This window comes from Sturnus vulgaris, chromosome 8 (genome assembly GCF_052056855.1).
Source record: "Sturnus vulgaris isolate bStuVul1 chromosome 8, bStuVul1.hap1, whole genome shotgun sequence".
NCBI classification, from domain to species: Eukaryota; Metazoa; Chordata; class Aves; order Passeriformes; family Sturnidae; genus Sturnus; species Sturnus vulgaris.
The window spans coordinates 28223204-28247145 of record NC_142250.1 but is presented as its reverse complement, the minus strand read 5'-3'; the positions used below and the strand labels follow the sequence as shown (position 1 = coordinate 28247145).

General features: G+C 44.4%; 1 protein-coding gene across 2 annotated transcripts in view; it reads right to left on the bottom strand.

The window, feature by feature from the left end:
• Nucleotides 1–8051, bottom strand: part of ADD3 (adducin 3) — a 92401-nt gene extending 84350 nt beyond the window's left edge. For both annotated transcript variants that reach the window (XM_014872464.2, XM_014872467.2), the window contains exon 1: nt 7946–8051. The gene's annotated coding sequence lies outside the window, so the exon portion shown is untranslated. The remainder of the gene's footprint in view (nt 1–7945) is intronic.
• Nucleotides 8052–23942: the final 15891 nt, after the last annotated feature.

The window sequence follows — 23942 nt, the reverse complement described above, 5'->3', positions numbered from 1 at the left end:
ACAAGGAAATTGGTAATTTTTCCAGTGGAGAGATAGAGTCTCCTAAGACAAGTATTGGGACAATAAGACTGATATATTTTAGTCTGTCTCGTGGGTTCCTGTGAAACAGTTCACAGACCCAAACTTGATGACAAGTGCCATACAGCCCTCGAGGCTCTTGGAAAGGGTTACCCATACACATAGGCTAGGCTGTCTGCTATTCCAGCTCCAGGAAAGGAACAGGCAGGAGAAGCTGCTGCCATTGGAACCACTGGATGAGCTGGGCTGCTGCTGGCCCTGCTCCTATCTCCTGTCTCCATTCAGAGCCCTCCCCCCCTTTCACCCCAAGGTCTGCTCTGTGTGTTTGCCAAATCTCTCCTCAGATGGAAATCTCCACAGCTTAGCAAAGATTTCCCAAAGCAGTGGCTGAAATGTTGACCACCCTTGCTGGATGACACCTCTGTGGTGCAGAAGAAAAAACCACACTGAATGGTCTCCATCGTTTGAGAGACAGTGCCAGGATTCAGGTAAGTGGAGACTTTCAGACTTAAGATACTTTGAAGGACACAGGGTCCCACCAGGCAATACAGCGAGTGCCACTTGATTTGATCAGAAGCACTGACATGCAATAAAACACTCATGTAAGGAAGGGTAAGGAAAAAGAACACTTTCTGCTGACCAGACAGCAAAAGCTTCCATTTGGAATGGTGTGGTGCTTGAGAAGAACTAAGCAGGCTTTGAAATCCAGCCCTTAACCAGGAGCTGTCTTAGGACATGTTAAAACGAGGGGCACTGATCTTTAAAAACATCTAAGTTTAAGCAAACACACACAAAGAGCACAATGCATATGCAACAACTCTTTAAGGAGGAAGCAATATTTCAGTTTCTCCCCAAGTTCTTGGCTCACAGGAAAACATCTGATGTAAAAGGGGAACCAACCCAATTGGCCCCTCTGCCACCTCAGGGCAAATTATCCAGGCACCTATAAAAAAACCTCCTGATGCTTTACAGTTTAAATGTTTTATATAGTTAAGCTGAGTTGTATTGAGTTCACATGCTTTATGTTATTTGATATGTTTTAACTAGGAAGCTACCTGGATTCATTTCAAGATTTTCTTTTTTTTTTTAACTAACCTGTTCTTGAGCACAGACTCTCTCATGCTAGCACTACACAGATGTATTCAATCTCTCTGCATGCTGCAAAAGTATTTAAACAAAGTTTCAAACAGAGTAAAAAAATGGACAGGGAACTTGACTGCCAGACCACTTGGTTTGGTTTCTGCTTTTGTGTTGGGTTCGTTTATTTCTTTTGAAACACCATAAATTTCAATGTATTTGCAAGTTCTTCTGCATTTTTTTTGCTGCTCCATACCAGGCCCATGATTTTGATCAAGGTGATAAGGAACAAAACAAACACCTGACGAGGGCTTTGCTGGTTACAGACATACTTGTCTTTACAAAACATTGTATTAAAACATGCACCACAAGTCCTCTTTTCTTCTTGAGATGCTCAGGATTAAATCTTTGCAATAAAAATATTCAATATATTCAATATGCAAAATATGCAATAATGAAAATTTGACTGAGAGATCTACTCTGGACAGTTTGTCTGAGAAGATGGAGTTTTTTGTTCCAAATCATGCACACACAGAGGTATCTGCCAAGCTCTCCAACTGTGTCACTCCAGTCCTTGAGCCATTTAACACAGAACATGCACGTGTCCTTTGAATGCCAAGTCAGCTACGTGTCAAAGACAAACAGCTCTGCACAGCCAACCCATTCCAACCAGCACATCAGTAAGAAATCTCATTTGTATGCAGTATTATGCCCATCGATGGGAATGGGGAAAAAAAAAAATAAAAAATTAACATGTACCCACAAATGCTCAGTGACTTTAGGAATAAGAAAGTTACTTTGGCCTGAAAATACACAGTTTGCTCTAGGGGGAACAGCTTCTATTTAGTAGGTGAATTAAAGACCATGAACTTCTGCCATGATGGCTGGGTCCAAAAACATTTGAGTTACCAAAAGAGTTTTGCCTTTGCCTATATTTTCGTACGTATTTAGGCATTTAAAGACAGTTGCAACTGAAAGACAGAAATTGTACAGATTAACTGTAACACTATGAAGACAATTATCCCTTAACCAGGTATTTACTGCAAAGCTTCATCTGCAATCACGATCTGAAACAGGATGATGGGCTTATTGTGGGTACTATCACAATTTAAACACAATAACAGAAATGTATATTGAACTAGGCATTCATTTATTATTGCAGTAAAGCTGCATCAGGAGAGCTACACAGGCTAATGTAGCATGGGAAGGCCAGGTATTATTTTTATATACACCCTAAATCTCAGCACCCTCAAAGAACTGTAGTCAATACAGCTGAAAACAATTGTTTGAGAACACTTGATCCGACCCACCACAGGGTACCCCTCCAAATACAATTTATATTTGAACAAAATTTTAGGTTAGGTTTTGGTGGTTTAGGATACACAGCAAATAGGGCATGTCACCTGGTGTGTAGCAATAATTTAAATAATATTGAAAGGCAGCTTGCTTAAATTGTGTTTTACTCCTATTATAGCATTGACCAGGAGCCTGGACAAATTGTTATACAATTCATTAACACCCCTAAAAATGGTTGTGTATCTGAGTCAGGAAAAAACAAAGGTACTTGTGAGGTCAGTACATTTGAGTTATTGTATTCAGTTCTAGACAGAGCTGGATGCACTGCCTAGTATTGTCCACTGTTTCCGTCCCAAAATTCTATTTTCAATTTCACCTAATTTTTCACATGTTAGGCTGAAGGTTACCTCTGCTAAGTGTCTGCTAAATCTGAAGCATCTGAGCCAAAACACTTCTCTCTTCCTGACATTAGGACTCCTAAGTGTACTTTCCAATGCTGTAATTTAATTTTTAAATTGAGGATATTTTCTTTGGAAAGCACTACCCAGCTTTCAAATACTTGACTTTGTGGCCTTAGTGATGCTCTTTATAAATACAGAGGTTTTTTGTATATACATCCATAAAGACTAAAACATCATATGGGCTGTTAAGACAGTACTGGGATACTGGATTATATGAAATGACTTACATTAATACCAGCAATCTCTCTGAACCCAGCCAATTTATAATTGATATTGCTCTAGAAACTATTTATTTGAATCACACGGACAACTTCAGTACCAAACTGCTCCCATAGAATTCTGCCAAGACTTCTAGAGCTGTCCAAAAAAGAAAAAAAAAAAGCTGGTCTACATTTGTAGGGAGGGGGATATATATAATATATATTTAAAATTATATTTTTCTTTCCTTGTTTTGACTGCATTGAACAGTTAAGCAAGCTTTACCCATCAAGTCAACTCTCCTATTTTGCACTCTCTTTCCCATCAGGACACATGCAGTGCTGTAAGCACCCTCCTTCCAGGACTGACATTTCCTGTGCATTTGCATACAGAATATGCAGGTCCACCTGGCCTCTCATGTTGTGTTTAGTGTAATAGCAATGGATGATATGCAGAGGGATACTTGTTTTCTACAAGAAAAAAAGTCAAACAAAGCAAAACAACAAAACTCCCATATATTTTAACACTGGAATACATACATTAATATATTAAAAAAACCCAAAACAAACAAAAACTTGAGATCAGTTACTACAGGTATAGATGAAGACAACAAGCAGAGACTTTCAAAGCAATTCAATGAATCCTCTTGGTTTGGCCAACAAGCACAGCTCAGCTCTCGGCTGAAATGCTGTCAGGACACAGGTACTGCTCAGGGCAGTGCAGCAACAATGGAACAGCACTGAAATGCTGTCAACTCCGTGCTGCTCAGGACTGCCACGTACTTCAGGAGATTCCAACTGCACAAGGGAGAAGGGATTTACCAGCTGTTAGCTGCCGTGGGTCAAGAAAACACAACGTGAAATGCTACAAAGCAAGCCCCAGCTCTCACACCAGCCTGTGATTTACGGATCTTCACCTCAGCCTGCTGACTCACATGAAAACTGCTTCCTGCTTTGATGGCACTTGGATTTTAACACGTTAGACAATATAAGGCAAGAAAAGAGTTTCTTCCTAGCCAAGACCGCAACAATTTAAGAGATGAGAACAATGAATGAGGCTATTGGAATATTTCCCTAATTAGCACTTTGTAAGAGCTGATTGCATCCTTGTCAAGCAGAATTGACATTATTACCATAAGACACAAACTACGTTTAATATGCTCCCAGAGCCCTAAATAAACAGATACCTTCATCACATTCATCAGATTGTAAAGATCCAGGGGAGAATAAAATAGCAGGAGCCATCACCCTCCCACTGAGGTCTGATGCTCTCAAACCTTCTCCCACTATCCAACTTCTCAATGAATCTGTAGAAAATCTCAACTTCTTAGCAGTGAACATTTTCCAGTTTACTCTGCGGTTTTGAACTGCCATCCCTCTGCCACCAGCCCAAATTAAGAGCATGCCATAAGTGAACATACTTTCTTATCTAACCAATTAAAATTTGTTTCTCTTAACTAATAAACTGGATTACAAATTATCTGCAAAAAAGCCATGCACTTGCTACACTATCTTTAAATGAAATCCCTCAAAATCTCATTTGTGATGATGTACAATGACATGTGTTATCTAGAATACAGAAAAGAAACAAAAGTGTTTTCCCACATGTCAAGTGACTCAGAGTTAGTATAGAAGCAGAGTAGACTCTGTGGGTAAACAGAACTAATATTAACACACAATGAGTAACTTACTGCTTGTTCCCTAAGGGTCAAGTAGCTTTTATTCATCTTCATCTGCCAAAAAAACACTACACAAAAGACAACTAACCCCTAAGAATCCTACCAGAAGCCACACCACCATCTACCACCATCTCTCATATGGCAACAGGCATTTCAAAACATAGCTTGAAGAAAAGCCTGTGATGTAATGGGAAGCGGTGTTATTAAAAAATATAGATTGCATTCTTCTAAGTCAATACCAAAACAGTGACCTACTCAGTTTTTGAAACAGCAGCACTATGAAAATGCAAAATTGATTTAGAAGGGAAATAATAGCCAGAGGTTACTATGGCTGCTAAAGTTACAGGACATTTTTTAAAAGAAACTAGAATTTGTATGCAGCTCAAAAAAAGCTAGCAAAAAAGCAATTTTATGCACCATCTCAAAGTGAAACAAGTTATTCCCCTAAATTAAAATTGTTTTTTTAAAGCATTATCATTCCAGCACCATCCGCAGCGCAGCAAGAACAGCGCTGCAGTTTTAACTGGCAACGACGATTTTAACAAGGGAAAAACTAGCAGCCTTTTGCCTTCTTTCAGTTCAGTTCTTGATCCGTAAAACATTCCCCTTACAAAAGGAAACAAACTAATGCCGGCCTTTCTTAAAACAGTTTTCATTTCTCATCTCTTACATGTTAATTTCTCACGATTTTCACAGCAAATAGAGTCTTATGCCAGGTCATTTGGCCTCTAACAAGTGGCGCTGAACAAAAGCAGGCAGCCCCTGCGTGCAATGTCACCTCTAACATCACATGCAACAGGGACCGTTCCAGCACAGTTACACCGAGCCCAGCTGGGTTCAGCCAGCCCTGTCCAACAGCTCGTTCCATAACCAGCAAAGGGTCACCACAAGGGCTGCACTACACCTGGCTGGCCCAGGCAGTGAAACTGCCCCACTCCCCCAGATCACCCTGCTCCAACCACCCTATAAACACTGCAAAGCCTAGGGCATCAGAGGCATCACCTGGACCTTCTCTTTGGGTTAGATGATTGTGGTGTACATGACAGCTTGAACGCACCACCCTAAAATCACCTTTCCTTTAAATAATGTCAGCTGCCTCAATCCTCAGGCAAGAGTCAAGGATAATGACTGATTTAACCAAGAGACCATTAAATCCCCAGATATCCTAAAGCATAGCAGCACTCCATCTATTGGTCAGGAATTAAGGACGTGCTTAATCATCATCATCATCATGCACTAACCTCTATCATTAAACACTCAACCCCTAAGCAGCCCACCCTTTTCTGCCTGGGACTTCACATTCTTCCAGCAAAAATTAAACTCAAGTAACAGTATCTTCTGAGAAATAATGCAAGTGACATTGAAAGTGTTAACATGACAACATCTAAAGTTAAAATTGTTATACCCTATTAGTCACACAATTATCATTTTGTTTCATTGATAAATACATGCACTTCTTTCTCAAGTCAGCATTAAGGAGCTTGTCTGATAACAGCCAAAGAGCTCATGCTGTTCCCTGGGTTGACACTTTCTTTCCCTGCAAGTACTGGATGCCACCAAGGAGATTTGTACAATTTGTTCATATACAGTTTCCAGCCAGCAAGGCCGCTGAAGTGACCGGGTGTGCAGTCCTGAGAACGCCCTGGTACAAGGCAAACCCTGGCAGGGAGGAAAAGGGAATCTTTCACAGCAGAACTGCTGTCAAAGCAGACACGTGCAGAACCTGCCCCGTCTTGCACCACTGCCCCCAAAAGTCACCACCACCCCTTCCCAGCAGATCACACACAGCCAGACCTCTGCCACACCTGTGCTTCACTCCAGCCATCAGCATGTGGACCAGAAGGTAAGCGAGACAGCCTGAAGCTGCCCCAGGCACAGCAAAGCACTCTTTGAAAGGCTGAGGTTACATTTGTCAGCTTCATTCCTCTGGTACCAAAGCTCATTTAAGCAGCAACTTCCCCCACACAATTCAGCAATTCCATACATTCATGCTTTTATAACCCTTGGCCATTCATTTTTCAGCCCAGATATTCATTGCCATTGATTTTATCTATTTGTTTTTTTAAACTTAACTCCTCCACATAGTGGAACCACGCAGATGAGGCACATTCCTACACATTTTTCCTCCACTTGGTATCACATCACTATCCTCCAGACAGGAGTACAGGACAGGTGAATGAAAAGCAGCAGATTCAGGCTCAACCTGCCTGTAACATAATGATGCTCAGAAGACAGAGGCAACCCACCTCCATGACCGGGTTGCTGCTTTTGAGGTATGCTCTACCCTCCTTACAGAGCCACACCAAGGCTTCCCTGCCAAAATCTCATCGTTCAGCCATGCAGACACTGCCTGCCCTGAAGTCTGCAGCGAACACTGACTGATAACTCAGCTCTGAATTCCTAAACAAGCTTTCTAATGCGAGATGGAAATTGACCAACACCGAGGAACAAACTCCCAAAAGGCCCATCATAAAGCCTCATTTCTGGAGCCTAAAGTTCAAGGCAGCAATCTTGAATTTCCTCCTCGCTAAGGCAAGCACAGAATGGAGATAAGTCCTAACTGCGACCAGAGCAGGGGGCTGGGTGCCCAGGAGCAGCGAGCGGCGCTGGGCTGATGCTGGTCACGCCGGTGGGTCCGCGCTGCCGTGACCGGAATGCCGGAGCCCGCACCGGGAAGCGCAGTCCCGGGCTCTCCGCACCGCGATCCACGGCGAAGGTGGAGCTGCGCGCCACTAGAAAACCCCCAAATAATGTACAAGTTTTCCGAGACGCGTAGAGAGTCCGGAGCCTTGCGGTGGTGCAAGGACAGCCCGTAGTTACGACAACGACTCCCAAGGCTTTATTTGATTAGCGGAGTTTCGGAGCGGAGGCGCATTATTTAAAGCCCCGTCCTCCTGCTCAGCCCAGCGCCGAGGCAGAACGGCAGCACTGCAGCATCTCCCCCGGCGGAGAGCTGGCGTAGACCCTCGGGCAAGTTCCCCGCCGGCCCCGCGGTCCCCCCGCCGGCCCCATCCCGCCTTCGGCCGCGGCCCCGCGCTCCCCCCGCAGCCCCGGGCCGGCCGCGGCACCGCGGGGAGCGCTCGGGGCCTCCGGCCGCCGCCGCCCCCCCTTCCCCGACCGCGGCTCGGGGCGGCCACGGCCCCGCGTTGGGCGGGAGGGAGATGGCCCCGCTCGCCCGCTGTCCCTCCCGCGGTGCCCGCAGCCCGGGCAGCGTTACCTCAGCGGGCCCGCGCCTTTGTGCTGCAGTCCATCCCCGCGCCCGGCGGCGGGAGCGCCAGCACCACCGCGGGAGCGGGCGGGGAAAGGGGCGGCGCACTATGTGGCAGGAAGGGACACCTGGGCTCCTCCTCCCGCGCCCGCCCGCCCTCCTAGGATCACTATCTGGCAGCGCAAGGGGGCTCGCCCCGCCGCCCTTCCCCGGCCGCCCCTCGGCCAAATCGGAATTGCTGCCGCCTTCCCTCGCCCTTCCACGGCTTCCAGCTTGGCCGAGGGGCGGCGGCACCGCCAGTGTCCTCCGCCCCGGCTGCCCTCCATTGTTGTCGCCCGCCCCGCGCCCCTGCTGTACCTGCAGTGCGGGGCTGGAGCATCGATCCCGCGGCGCTGGAGAGGCGCTCACTCCGCGATGGGCAGCGCACGCCTGGGGCGGCGGGGGATACGGGCAGTGTATGCGGGAAAAATGAATAAAGAGCCCACGCCCCCCAAAACAAACAACAACAACAACAAAACCCTGGGCTGGAAGGGGAATTCTGAGAAATTCAAACAGTTGTTGGAGCTGAAAGGCGGCAGACGGCTCCTCCAGATGGCTCGTCCTGCTCAGGAGAAAGCTCTTTTGCCGAGAGCAGCCCTAGCTAAAAAAGCTGCACAAAATGCTAAAATCATCTTGGCAAGCGCTGTCCTTTCTTTCTCTCTCTCTCTCTTTTTTTTTTTTTTTTTTTTTTTTTTTTTTTTATTTATTTTCTTGGCTTTCTGTAGTTGTTCCGCTTCGCAGCTGAAATCATCCCTGTCTTGGTTCCCCACCCAAAGTTACTTGGTTTCTCGGTTTCAGGGCCGGTTTTGTTACATCTGAGCGGCTCTGACCGGACGTTTGAAGTCACAGAAGCACTGGGTGACAGTTCTCCTTTTTATGAAAAAGAAAACCCAAAACCAAAACCCAAAAACAAACAAACAAACAAAACCCCAAAAACCCAAACAAACAAAAAAACCCCTCTGTATTTTAATTATGTTTTAAATAATTTCTAAGATGAAGAAGTCCTCAAATCCAACAAGTCCTCGTGATCCAGGCTAGGAGTGAACTACAAGGAGGATCATGCAGAAACTTTGTAAAATATGCTTGAAAGTCTTAGAAGGTCCCTTTGAAATCAGCACTGCTGCTTACAGGTGTAAAATTACAAACATTAACTAACTCCATGTAGGCTCGGGGACAAAACCTTTTAATTCTGGGTACTGCTCTCTTTCAAAGAGCCCCTCAAGGACTGTGGTCATGGGGAAAGCAGCAGGGCTGGAGCAGGGTAGGATGAAGACCCTGATGGAGTCAGCAGAGAGGCTCCAGCCCAGCCAGCTGTTGCCACCACATCAGTGTAGGATCTACAAGACCATCACAGAAAAGCGAGCAAGCGCCCTTGGGAGCTAGAGAGGTCCTTGGAGAAAGAAGTGCCTGAGGCACCAAACTGTCCAGCCACAGGGTACTCGATTTGAATAGGGAGAGGATGTAGAACATGTTTTAACTTTGCAAATATGTACACAGCTCTGAGATGGCTCCATCTGACCACACCAGCACCACGGGAACCTGCAGGTACCGGCCTCTAATAAGGGGATGAGGTGGCACAGCATCTGTTATTTAATACAGGACTTTTAACTATCTGGTGGCTGTTGGAAATCTAAACTTTCCTTGGGCACAGGAAGAATCTATAACTACATGTGGAGTGTGCTATGAAGGTTGAAGCAATTGGCTTTCTCTAATTTGCCTATTAATTCAGTTTAACGCTCATGGAATTAGTAGGGCTGTTCCATCCATATTAATCCCCTCATTTTTATTTCCTTTTGGAAAAAAAAATTACAGCTGTATCATGTTTTAATAAACTCTGAGCCTGAAAAGGCCAAGAAATTACAAACTTTAGGTGTGGTTTTGAAAGTGAGGGTGATACTGGAATGAAATTGGTGGGTTTTGACTTGAACTCTGAGCTCTGGCCCAGACAACTGCTTAGCTAGAGAGGGTGCTGGTATGAGTGACTGAATAGGAACTGGCCACACACAAATTTCAGCTGGAAACCAGAAGAGAGTTGTCAACCATTAGAATAATCAAATACTGCCTTTTCCAAGGGGGGTATTTAGAATGGAAAAATCTCACTGCTTTTGAGTTGTAGTTTATTAAAGTCATTATACAGTGCATTGTCTGCAGCAGCAGGGGACAGACTTGATGTCTCAGGAGGTTGATTTGAGTGCTGAGGTGCTGCGTGACATTGATCACACACCCTGATATTTGAATTTCAGAGGCAGCAGTTGCTTATCCCAGCAGATGCCTTTCAGGTTTATTGTAGGGTGAGTTTTCTTCTCCTGGGCATGTAGATGAGTTTTACTTTAGTCTTGGAAGGATTATGAAGCTGACAAGTACTGATGATTCAGGCTATAAATGGATTACAAGCATGATCAAGGAGAAACTTTCCTGCATGGAAAACACTTCTCCCATTAGTTCTGGAGCTTTTGTTCCCTCCTTAGAAACAACTGCCAGGTGTTCCTGGAGAGTCAATGGCCTGGGCCATTCTAGTTAGGCAGATCCCTGGGCTGCAGCTCCTGCAGGTGATGCAGCAAATGGAGACCTCTGCCTGTGTGCTCCTGCAGTGCCTGGGGGCTGCTGTGCAGACATCCTGCTGTGGAGTGGGACAGGCAGCATCTAGAGCAGGGAGGACAGATGATAGACTAGACTGTTCTTTTGGGGTTGGACTGTATCTTAGCATTAAAAACCCTCCCATAGCAAGTGAAACCAAACACACAGTAAGCTGCAACAACAAATTTTGTAGAGTGAGTCCTCAGACATACATCTGGCTGTTACTCTCTCTGGACCTCACACTGTTTTTCTGTTGGCCATGTCAAGGAAACCCTCTCTGTGTACATTTCTCGTTAAATACATAGAAAAAAATCCACACAAGAAGTAAAGTTTTTCCTTTTTGGAAACCCAATGTGGCAGAGATGCTTTGCCGCTCTTTGCCACTTTACATGGTAGAGCAGCCTTTTTACCCTCCATAAAGCCACGTGTCTAATCAGTGGACCTAGCTGAGCTACTCATTAGAAACTTGGCCAAACCACAAACATTTGTTTCCTTGCTTTATGCCAAACTCCGAGAAAGGAGGAGGGAGTGGCATGGAGCTCATGTTAATGAGTTCTTCATTCCCCACAGAGAGATAATCAGAGCACTGCTCAGAGATTCATCAACTTTTTTTTTATTAGCACTTTAATGACCTACATGTTTGGGGTTTGTTTGAGAAGTTACTTCAGCTAAGAGCTAGATAATTCCTCATGCAGCTGTGGCTTAGGAAGCAGCTCAGGGGACACACATGCCAAATCACTTTAGCTCTAGTTAAAAAAAAATATATATATACTACAAGGTTTCCTGGGTGCCTCCCTTTTCAATCAAGGGCATTATGCCCTCAATCCATCTCTTCTGGGTCACGTGTAGGGGGTTGGTTTCTTTTGCAATCTTTGCGGCTTGGTGAGCTGTACAGAAAATGCCAAGCACTGGTGGTACTGCGTGTTCCCCAGAGACAAAGGGCTGTAACAACTCCCTGACCCTGGTCACTCTGGGAGGCTCACTCCCTTGGGAGTGATTAAAGGCATTTCCTGGGACCAGCACAGATCCCACAGAACTCAGCGGGCTGTGTGAGGAACAAAGTTGCTGAATGCTGAGAGCTGGAACCTTTTTCTTGTTGCTGCAGGGTGAGCCTCTAACCAAGGGATTCTCCAGTGCCTGCTGAGGATCTGGCCCTGCACATGCAGTGGGAAGTCACTGCAACCCTCTACACATTACAGTGAACGCCAGTGGCAACAAAAATCTCACGGGCTTGGCAGGGGCTGCTCAGAAATTATCCAGAGTTTTGCATTTGCAGCTTTCCTCATGTAAGGAACTGCTTATGGTGGAAGTCAATAATGGCAGCTGCTCAGGAGTCCCTTTGGTTTAAAAGTGAAGAGCTGCTGGCCTTTTGCTGTCACTCAGGAGGGTCATCGGATGGAAAATACTGTAAAATCTCTTCCCATGCCTCCCCTGCTCCCCAGTGACCAGATTTCCTGCTGGTCTTCTGGAGAGAGCTGTGAGAATATATACATTAAAGGCAGGGATGTAGTCAAATACTGCAGGATAACTGGGGTTATGAGAGTGTTATAAAGGGATACGATTTACTTTTTCCTGAATCAAACCCCAAGTGTTTCCTGTCAAACCTTGGTACAATGGGATACAAATGCACAGTCCATTACGTTCACATTTCCTCCAAACTGCTGTCTCTTTCCTTGAACACAGAGTACAGGAAAGGATGCTTTCTGCCCCCACTCATGTCTCTCAACTGACTTTATCTCATTCAAAAAGGGAATTGAGACATTTAGCATGCACTGTCTTCAGTAGGTTGCCTCCCTTCTAATGCCTATTGCCTTAGGATGGGAGGTTGTAAACATGGAGGAATGCCTTTGATATCAAAGAGAGCCTCACTGGAGTAACATCAGTATGAATGAATGCAAAATGAGGTCCATGGGGAATAAAATGCTAAGCCTGGGGAGAAAAAATCAAGATTCACAGGACTAATCCAGAAGAATAGTAGCTCATACCATATAAGAACCCCATAGTTCTCATTTCCTCCTCATCCCTTCAGGACAGGAAAGAACATCCTGCTCTTCTAATAGGAACAAAATAAAAGTTATTTTTGGAAGGAAAAACTCATGTTCAGAGCACATTTTTAAAAAGACATCACTAATCTGTGATTCTGATGATGCATTTGGAGCACAGCACATCCCTTTGCATCAAGAAACCCCCTTTTATCGGCTCAGCACCATCTGCACTCAGGCAAAAGGTTTATGTTGGTTGAACAACAAGGTAGGGATCATTTGTCAGCACATTAATGGTGACCTGAACTTCAAGTGCCATCTCTGATATGAGTGTCAGATACAACAGCTGGGAAGCCCAGTGCAGCTGCCTGGGGGAGAGGAACGTGGAAGTATGGGTGTCTAAGGTCATGGGCTGGTAGATGTGCATGTTGACTCAGTAAGTCTGAAAAGGTTCTCTATCCTGGAGTAACTATCCTGGAATTCCACTTTCTTCTTCATTATCCCATGACAAATTGAATAGAGGACAAAGACAGAGTCATCCCCCATCCTCAGTGGTGAGGTATCTTTGCATGCCGTGCTTTTTGTTCTCTCTCAGGGCCCACAGAGGAGCATGTGGTGTCATTTCCTGGACAAATGTTTTGAAGTTTAGAGCATCAAGTCAAATTCAGAGCTGTTTGCTTTTCATATTTGATGGATCACTTGAAAGGACAGCATGACAATGAAATCAGCCTCAGATTTGTTAATATGCATAAACAATATTAATTCATGAATAATATTTTATTTTGGGTTTCGATAAGTAACTGTCACTTCGAAAGCTTCTTAGGAGGCAAGTAAGACAGAAGAATGTGCATTAGTGCAGTATCTAACAATAAGGATAAACAAATTGTAGAGGAGTTAATAATTTACCAATTCAAGATTAGCAAACAGCTAATGTACTATAAAAAGAGTTCCACTTTCCCTTTAAAAACCATTCATAGAGTATAAGATTTTAGCTGCTTTCAGTGTCAAGGGCCCCAAATACCTAAGCAGACTCTTGGGAATGACCTCATCTGTAGTTTCTGAGTGTATTCCCAGGGATGCGTAATGCTAGGAATGGCTGGATTGAAAGCTGGGGGCAGGAGCTCGCTGCCCTAGCACAGCAGGGTTCCCCAAATTGCAGCATGGGCCAGCAGTGCCTACAGAGAGCTCCTGGCAGCCGCCTGCAGCATGCAAGAGTGTGCTCAGGGCAGTGTCCTTCTGTCACTGCAGCCATCAGAGCAGGCTGCAAAAAACCACCCAGAGATATTCCTATGAAGTCAGTGGATTACTCACATACTTAAAGCACTGATTTCCCTGGCGGGACAAATTGTGTTCAGTGGTTTTCATATGAAAGGATGTGAGATTGCTGCTGCTGACTGTCTCCATTTGGTCTCAGACAGGAAGTGGAGAAGGGCAGTGGGACCGATGATCAGGTTTGTGCAAACAGACACTGGAAACTCAAAACAAATCAGTCACAGAAGTGTGTGGATAGAGAGAGAAGAGAAAAACCTTTGCTTCTTTTTGCCCAGCAAATCCGGGTAATTCTTCAGCACTAATCAACTCCGAGTCTGTCTCTTACCCTGTGATAATTTACCCTAATTGTAAAGTCTGGAGTTTTAGCCAGGATATCTGAACTCCCTGGGACTGCACAGGGGAAAGATAAATGAATCTACAGTGTAGACTTCAGTGTCACAGCTAAGGAGATAAGGAAATTGTGGAGGAGTAAAAGCACAAATTCCCTTTAAGAAGAATAATGTGTAATTCTACGTACCATCACTTACATACCAGAAAATAATACACAGATCCACTATCTAATTAGAGTTCTGAATGTGTGTGTTATACACCAGATGAAGCAGCTCAAACTACTGTGCAGAAAACAGACCTTGGATTGTCTAATGATAGATGGTGAAAAGCTATCAAACATCCAGAGTTTCCTAGACTTCACCAGAGTGAGAGATACATCAGTACAAATTGAGTCTCTGGCCTCCTAGAGCTCTGCAAATCATCAAAAAGGACATTAATGTCATTAGCAAAACCAACAAACGTGCCTATACTTATTACTTGTTTGTAATAAGATTTGGCTAGTGTATAATTAGCAGGCTGCAGAAGTATTTTACGACCTCTGAGAACAGTCTCTGCCATGCTGAGGCTCACCAGAATATTCCCATTCTTTCTGTGTAGTTACAACTTCCCCATGGGTTTCTACCCCATCAGATGGACTCACGTAAACATATGCAACATGTCATATGAATCCATGTAAACTCTATATATATATACACATACACATGCATTAGTTTGGTTTGATTATTTATTCTACAAGGATAATCTTTGACCAGGAAGGTTTGTTTCCCAAGAGGCAATAACACTCTTCTGCCAGGCAGGACAGTGAGTTATTTTGTGTATTTGTGGTGCAGACACAGGATTACCCATTAGCTGGCTTGAACACACCTCATTGTGGGTGGTTGATCAAGCTGGTTCTCTGCCCTTCTGCTGGGTTGCTTTTTTCTCAGGGCTTAAGCATGGCTGTAGTGAGTTCTTTAAATGTGTCTAACTAGGGACATGCACAGGCCAAGGGAGGCTGGAATGGGACAAGTCACTGAGTAGCTGCTGAACTGGGGCCCTGATTTGGATCCCAGTGTCAGTTGGGTGGCAGAAAATGGCACTGAACAAGAGAGCAATTCACACCACCATTCTAGGGAAAGCTCAGGGAATTTTAGTCTTTGGTTTAGGCTTGTATGATGCTGGATGGGAAAATGGCACACAAACGTTCAGCTGACACTAAAGCAGATGAGAACAGCGGTGTTGGAGTTGGCCCTGTGTCAAGCCAAACTGCAGCTACAGCTCCAGCATCCTGCCTGGCTTTCAGATAGGAAACCAGCTCCAGACCTTACAGCTCTGCTGCGTTTTTCTACAACTGGGGGGCTTTTCAAAGCTGTTGAACGCATACATGAGAACCGGCTGTTTCACTTCCTTTTGCAGCACCAGAGGTGTAAAGAGGCCAGCATGCAGCCAAGAAATGGGGCTGGGAATCAGCTGGGATTTTCTGAGCATCTGACTTGATAGATACCCTTCCTTGGATGGAGCACTCCAGCTGCTGGGGCTGGCTGCTGCTGGGGCTGGCTGCTGCTGCTAGGGGCCAGCTCTCAGGTTCCTTTAATGCTCTCTGTGCTGTGCTCTGAAGCTCAGCTCAATGACACAAGTGCTTTGGGAAGCTGGCTTGGAGGGACCCATTTTGTAATACACCCTCTGTCCCTTGCACCACTGTTGTGCCCCCCATGCTTTGGGAAAACTGCTTTTGGTTTGCGAAATGTGTAACTCAAATGTTGCCTCCCTGCCTTGCAAGGGGATGCTTGGGACAGCAATGTTCTGGGACTGTGGGAGTGATTCCTTCCCATCTCATGGATGAACAATACACTCCCTTCACTTGTGATATTGTTATCAATGATTCAAAATGAGATAGCAAAAATTCTTTCCATGCTGTGTAACGAGCTTCCTAGCAGAGAGATCCAGCTGCAGATATGATACTCCTGTTCTGGTGCTTTCAAGGATTATCAGTGTAATGTTGGATGCTAATGGAAAGATAGCACTGAGTGTTAAAAAAAAACCCAAAACAACTGCTGTAACAAAATAAGGCTGTGATTCTGTTGCTGTTACAAGCTTGGTGTATGAACACAGACAGGAGAAAACATGAAATTTGCATGTCCATGTCCAAGTTTTCCAATGTCCTGACAGATGATCATTCAAATCCCATTACAGCAGGTAAGGCCATAATTCATAGCCTTTATTCCACCTGGGTGTTCATTTTGCCAACCCTGGACTAAAGTGTCCTGAGCCACTGATTTGTCTAACTGGATCCAACACTGTGCTTCTGTTTCAAAGCCTGCTAGTAGGCAGGCAATGCCAGCCAGCTTTACTCACAGAGTCCCTCTGGTTTCTAGGGAACTTTCATTTCTCTCAAAGTCAAACTGGTGATTCAAGAACTAATGAACTGCTGTGAATACTCTGCTTTATCAGAGGAAATAGTTGGAGGCTGAAGTCTTGGTCCCTAACAAGTCTTTGTGAAGATATTAACGTGTCTTGCCAAGACCTAGTAATTCCCTCGCAGCCAATGCAACATTCCTCAGAGGCCATAAGGCAAGACTCGAAAGGGGGATCATGTGGCTGAACCCAAGCTGAATTAGCTACTCCAGAGAAACACCCTGAGCATGTGACTTCTTTGCAGACACAGATCTAAAGTAACAAACCCACCTGATTTTGGTGAATCCATTCAAGACATCTATTCTCAAGATGTCTTATGTAAGAAAAATAAGGCTATATTTTCAAAAAGGAAATTAGGACATGTATGTACAATGTTATAGACATAAGAAAACAAGTATGATTGGGGTAAAAAAAAGACATTAGGGAAGAGGACATTGCATAGCTATGCCTACATTTTATTTGCTTGCTCGCCTGTGATGAAAGTGTTAGGACAAGAAAAACAGCAAAATGCTACACGTCTCCTGTAACTGATTATGCAAAATACTCTCCTTGTGGGAGCTGCTTACAATAAACCTTACTTTCAAAAGATGAACAGCAGGTTTTCAATTATGGCATTTGAGACCTCTGGAGCAGGGATTATGGGAAGATAGCATAAGTCAGATGGTCCTTTTGAGACGTGCTTTTTATTCAGTGACAGACGAGCCCTCACACTGGTACTCTTGCAAGCACTCAAGGTATGCACAGTAAAGGGCAGCACAAAGATCTTCACTCGGGCTCCAGGGGCAGTGGAGCACAGTTTGGGCTGGGGGAGGATCGGTGCCTTGGATCCCAGGGTGTTACCATCTCCGTGCCTCTGCTCAAATGCCATGCAGCTAATTAGCTGTGGGAGCAGCCTTGGTGCCTGCTGGCTGGGTTACCTCTGTGCCACATGCTATTGCTGGGCAATTTCTCCACCCTGAAGGGCAGTGGGAATTTTACCAGCAGGTTCAGTGAAAACAGGCCAGCAGGCAGTGCTTTGCATCTCCTACACTAAGAATCTTTACTTGGTTCACCACTCATTGTTCTGACAGTTGTCTCATTTATTCACTTTTTACATCAAAATCCATTCCTCTAAAGCTTATGTTTAGCCTTAAGCTTCAGCATGTGCTAATAGTATTAATCACTCTGGAAATAGCTCTGTCTGCTCCGCTATCAGTAGCTATTTTGATGACACACTGTCCTGGCTCCACATTGCTCCCCTGCTCTCTGGGGGTGGCTCTCGAGCAAGTGCACAGCAGGGAAGGGGGACAGGAGGCAGAAGGAGGCAGAGGGGGAGGCCCTTGGGCTGTGCATCCATAGTTTAGAGGCTGTGCCAAGCTGCATTTAGCTGCAGTGCTTTTTAGCCGTGGCTCTTTCTGGGGCGTCTGAGCTTCCCCTGTTGATCCCATCTGTCCTGGAGAAGGCATCACACAACAGGTCTGCAGTGGTAAACAAGGTCTAGAAAGCTTCCAAGAAGGATCCTATTGTCACAGGCTTTAGGGGCAGATGGGACTTGCAGACAGGAGAGCCAGGTCTTGGAAGTGCTTTGGGGTCCTGCAGTTCAACTAAATGTTGGTGGTGTTGTGTTTTGCCTTTTTACTTGCCTGACTTCTATGTATGCTTCCTTTCAGAAAAAGGAAGGATATTCTGGAGGGCTTCAAAACCTTCTACTGAATATATTAAGAAATAACACCATGTGTGGAATCACCAGTAGAAATTAAACAAAGACTAAAAATAGAGGTTTCTTTTTGCTTTCTTATTTAAAAAAAAGAAAAAAAAGTGAATGCCCAGATCTTGGATTCTCATGTTTCTTTATCTAATGGGCAGTATCCAAATAAAAACATCCTCTGGGACAATGCCATGTTCCCTTCACAATTGCCTGAACCAGTTTTTCCCTTCTTTCTGATTGTATAATATCTCACAGCCAGCTATGGCAATTGTGGAAAATGCCAGTAACAGAGTAAGGGTGCAAGTAACACATTACTAGCTTTTTTGAATATAATTTAGCTGCTGAAACCAAATGATAGCTACAAGCATATGACCAGTCACCTGCCTGCTTCCTGGCCCACGGTTTTAGAACTTCAATATAGTACAAAAATATTTCACAGCTAATTAAAAACCTGACTTTTATGAAGGTCAATAGAGATGGCTCTGCCAAGAAATGCACACAAAAAAAATTACAGCACAATTGGCAAATCACTTCCCATGTTTTAGTTTCCCATTTTTATGCAATACAAAGTACTTGCAGACCTGACTTTTCCATGATCCACAGCAGGTGCCAAAAGAACAAATTCCCACATAGGGCATTTAGTCAGGTAAAGTACTACTGTACTGCAAGTTGCACATGATGGAGTAGGCACTGAATAGGAAAACATGAGGTCATTTTTAGCTATTGATAATTAATGGAAATGTAAAATATATGGGGCATAAGTGGGAGTGGATCAGAATACTGCTATGGTAATCATCCAAGAAATATTATACTTTTATTCACAAATCAATTGACAAGTCAACAAGTTCATCTTCACAAGATCATTGTGTATCTGAGGTACTTCTGCAGTACTTGAATTTTAGAACCCTAGTATCCCATAGCAATGTCAAAATATTGTATGTGTAGTTGAAATTAATGCAATTACTTGACTTCTTCAGAGCTGATCATTTATTTTGACTCTGTGGTCCTTGGGGTAATATTCTTCCTTCAATTCAGAGTATACTGTCAGCATTAACAGTGAATCATAGACAGGAGAGAATAATCAGCTTGCAGATTCATCTGTTTTCCAGCTAACCTTTCGCCATGAACCATTTTTAAAAGGCTGGAAATGAACATAAAATTGAAAGTTGACTGAGCTACTTCATGGTTTTTACTACAGCAGCAACAATATCTGTGCCACTAAACAAATATACTGAGAAAATTATTTTTGCTGTCAACACTGTTGGGAAAAAGCCAACGTTCCCATTGAAATTACAGCAATACTGCCCAGGCTCTAAACAAATTTAAAAAGTGAGGATTTTGTGATTTCTTTTTTACTCCCTCCAAAATGTGGTGCATTTCTTGCATCACAAGCTAAGACATCCTGTTCAGCCACATTGTTTTTTAATCAAATGCTTTCCTTTACCTGTTGCTTGGCAGTAGCCCATTGCTCCTCCACTGGATCCTCTCCTTCATATCTGTGCTCCCCTTTCCTTTCTGCTGTTATTCTTTTTACGTTAACATCACTTTTAAAAGTTCCCTTTTAATCAGCCCAGGCCTGCTGGCATGAGCTGTCAGCAGGATTCATTTCTCCAGGCTCTTTCCTTGTGTTGCATTGCCTTGGCAACAAGATTTAGCAGCAAGGCAACAGCCTTGAACTTGTCAGAGTCTGCTGCAACGCGCCGAGCATGTATTACTCTCCAGCACCTCAGGTTACTATAACAACTACTAACAATAAAACTCATCTCCTGGCTTTTAAATACAGGAACTTCTACAGTCTGTTTCCTGGCAGGGCTGCAGCAATATTATGTGATTCCTGGCTGTGCTTGTTTTACCTTCTCCTTCCTTTTTGCACATGATAGCAGCCTCCAGGAGAGAGGCACCGAGGCACAGGAAGGAGCTCGGCATGGGCACTGCCAGTGCCGAGACTGGGGGAACAAAATGCTGGGTGCAGGGCACAGAGCCCCAGCAGCAAACTCCAAATGCTCCAGACTGGTGATGCTCAGCACCTGCCTGCACCAAGCCTTTGGTTGTGGCATTTTGTTTTTTTCCCCCTGTTCCAACAAAATACACCTTGTGTGGCTGGTAATGGCATCCTGGGGAGGAGACTGCAGAGAGGCACTGTTGGTCTCTGTCAGCAGAAAGAGTTTTCTCCCATCCTTGCAAATGCTCAGCTGGCAGTACTGATGAGAATATAGGAGCAGTGCAGTGTGGAGAGATGTGCAAGGGACCAATGACTGTCATAAGATCGTATAACATCTCAAGCTGGAAGGGACCCATGAGGATCATTGAGTCCAATTCCTGCTCACTGTACTACCTACAAATAAACCACATGACTGAGAGCATCCTCTAGATGCTCCTTGGACTCTGGCAGAGTTGGTGCAATGACCACTTTCCCAGGGAGTCTGTTCCAGAGATCAACACCCTCTCAGTGAAGAACCTTTTCCTAATGTTCTGTCTGAACTTCCCCTGACACAGCTTCATTCCATATTCTCCTGTTCCATTGCTGGTGTCCCAAGAGAGATCAGCACCTGCCCATCTCCTGCCTGCTGTGAAGAAGCTGTAGCCTGCAATGAAGGCATCCTTCAGTCTCCTCCAAGCTGAACAGACCAAGATATCTCAGTCTTGCCCTCGAGGCCTTTCACCACTTAGTTGAACTCCTCTGAACAAACTCTAATGTTTGATGTCCTTCCTACATCAAGGATGGGACAATCTCCTCCCTTGACAAGCTGGTGATGCTGTGCCTGGTGCACCTCAGGACATGGTTGGCCTTTATGACTGGCAGGCACTGTTGACTCATTTAATTTGCCATCATCCCAAAGCCCCACATCTCTCCCTCTCCCCAGTCTCTCCTTCCCAAGCATGCACATATAACCAGGTCTGCTCAATCCCAGCTGATGTGTGTTCTGAGGTACATGTGCCCTGATCAGCATGGGTTGTAATGACATAAATGTTACAAATTAAATATGAATCACTGGTGCTAGATATTTAAAAAACCTTTTAGCAGAGGCAAGACTTTTCGTGCCAGAGGAGCCCTTTATGAAGGACATTTTCAGTCAATGAAAATGCAGAGTGAGGATGCAAATTGAGCCAGTGCAGAATCAGGAACCATGGAAATTTCTCAGCAGCTCATTCAGTGCCCTGTCACACCTCTTTCCTGTGGCTTCATTCATGAGGACAGAGAAAAGCACTCATCCTTTTCCTGTATGTCACATCCATGAGTATCTCGTGCAGACTCAACACCATTCTCACTTTTCCATAACATGGCTCATATTTCTTCAAAGAGACAGAATTCATAACCCAGGACATGAACAATGGGAAGGCTTGTATAAGAATAACTCAGGATACAGCTCATTTCAAGCGTGGTGAGGCATGCAAACAGGAACAGAAAAGAAGCAGCAGATCTTTCCTCCTTTATGAGTGAAGCTCAGGTTCTGCAGCCAGGAAGCACTGCCTGTGATACAGAAATTGGTGGGATGTGGGAGGAGGCAAAGCTCTCTCTGTGCAAAGGTCTGTTTGTTTAAGCAGATTTTATAGTGTAAAAATGGTGCTTCTCATTTTCTGCAGTCGCTGCCAGCTGAAGGACAGTGGTTGCAGGTGACAGGAGCTGCTACAGATCCAGTCACACTGTTTTCCACTGACTGCCTTCCTGTGGGGCCAAAGGCTGAGATCCCTCAGGATCCCCAAGCACAGAGCACAGCCTGGACCTACAGATCTTTTAGAAATGAGTCCAGCAGGACCCATGTGGGTAATGCTGATGATAAAAGAATCAGTGCAGGGCACAAAAGTTGCAGGCAAGGATGTGCACGATCTTTCTACAGAGATCCTTTTCACTACCTCATTTGCTTTGTCAGGCTCCTGCTTTCTCCTGTACAGAGTTTTGAGTAAACATTCTGGAGTATGTAAGTCTGGAGTTGCTGAGAGTCAAGCAGCCAGCCTGAAAGACACCCCAGCCCCCAGACTTGTCTGTAGTGCCTCATACTTCATGTTTCATTTAGGGGAAAAAAAAATCAGCCCAGGTTTTCTCACTCCTAATCTAGTTTTGATTTAACAGACAAAAAACAACTAATCAAATATAATAAGCCTTTATTTTACGAAAAACAGCTAATTTGAAAAGCCCAGTTCTGCAGTTAGATCTCAGGATAGCAGTGTCTAAAGAGTTGAAAGCAGTGTCTAAAGAGTTGAAATGTGATAGATGGGGTCTCAGATGGTCCCAAATCTCTCACAGATATTGGCTATGGATCACTGTCCCTTGGGCATGAGAGTCAAGGAATGCAGCCAAACACCAAAGTAAAGCACCTAAGCCTCACAGTTTGGGGTAATGTGCAGGACATGTGCCAGCATCCAGGTTTGTCCCCAGGTGCTGACCACAGCCTGAGAATGCTTCATGGCAACTGCAGCTTTGTTCTCATAAGGCCAGGCACAGAACCTGGGCAACATTTTTAAGGTTTAAAGTTTATACACTGAAAACATGTAGAATGTTTAATCCCAACTTTCTCTGCTTTGCACCATTATCTGAGGCAGACAGTAACCCAATACTTTGTGTCTGGACTCCTGCACTCACTGGAATAAACATCTGTTTCTTGTACTGTGATTCATTTAATATATTATACAGCTTGGGACACCAAATTATTTCAACACATTCAGGCTCAAGGGATTTTTCAGCAGGTGAGTGGGCCTCTCTCACAAAGGCAGTGACTTCGGGTGGGAACTGGGACTTGTAAAATGTGGCCATTTTATATATCTGTAGAAATAAATGTCTATTATCCTACAAATATTAATTAGAAAAAATCCACTGGTAATCTCAGATGCTCAACTGGAGTTAACATTGGGAGAAATGCCACTATCCCAAGCCATGGCAGGAACTCACAGGAGGGCTCTCATTTGCCTCCCAAGCAGACACCTGGCTCCATTAGTTTTATTGCTGGAGCAGATAAGGAAACCTTGTGTAATAAAAATATTTCTCAGGTGTCAGGCCAAAACACAGGCAGGTCACTATGCCCTGTTAATGTTTGTGTTAGTGAAGGCTTTGAGGAAGAATGGCATCACAGGAACTGTGGATAAGGTCTCTGTTATGCAATAAGCATGATTTTAAAATTTAAATATGGAATATATACATAAGCATATGCATTTCATCAGGATATACTTCCTTAGAACGACAGAGTTTTATGCAGGCTGAACAACTGGTCTCCTAAAGCACTTAACACCAGTGCTGCACCAGTGACTGCTGTGGTTTCTTCTGCATACATTAGATCTGGCTTTTCCCATCTTTTTTCCTGCTAGAATGGGCAAGGGAAAACTAAGGAGTCCTGGAAAAAGCCACAAGGCTCAAATCTGAGCCATTTGCAAAGAGGCAAGTGCAGGTGATGGGGGATGTGTGTGCACTCTTTGGTGTTGAAATGGAGCCAGGCAGAGAACGCAGCAAACATTTTGTTTTCATCCATGTCGTTAAAGGTTTAAAGCCAAAGCCTGAACATCTGGTATTTAACTTAAAAGAGCAGACGTGGAAGTACTCAGATATCTACCTGGCCTACTGCTGCCTCCCTTTCCTTTCCAAAGGCGGCTGCTGGGAACCACCCAACCATGATCAACTTCCAGTGCTGGCCAGATAAATTGTCCTCCCAAGAAAAACGAAGATAAGATCTCTAGATAGGCTTGTTTCTTCTCTCCCTGCTATCTTTTCCCCCAAACACAACATTTGTTGTTG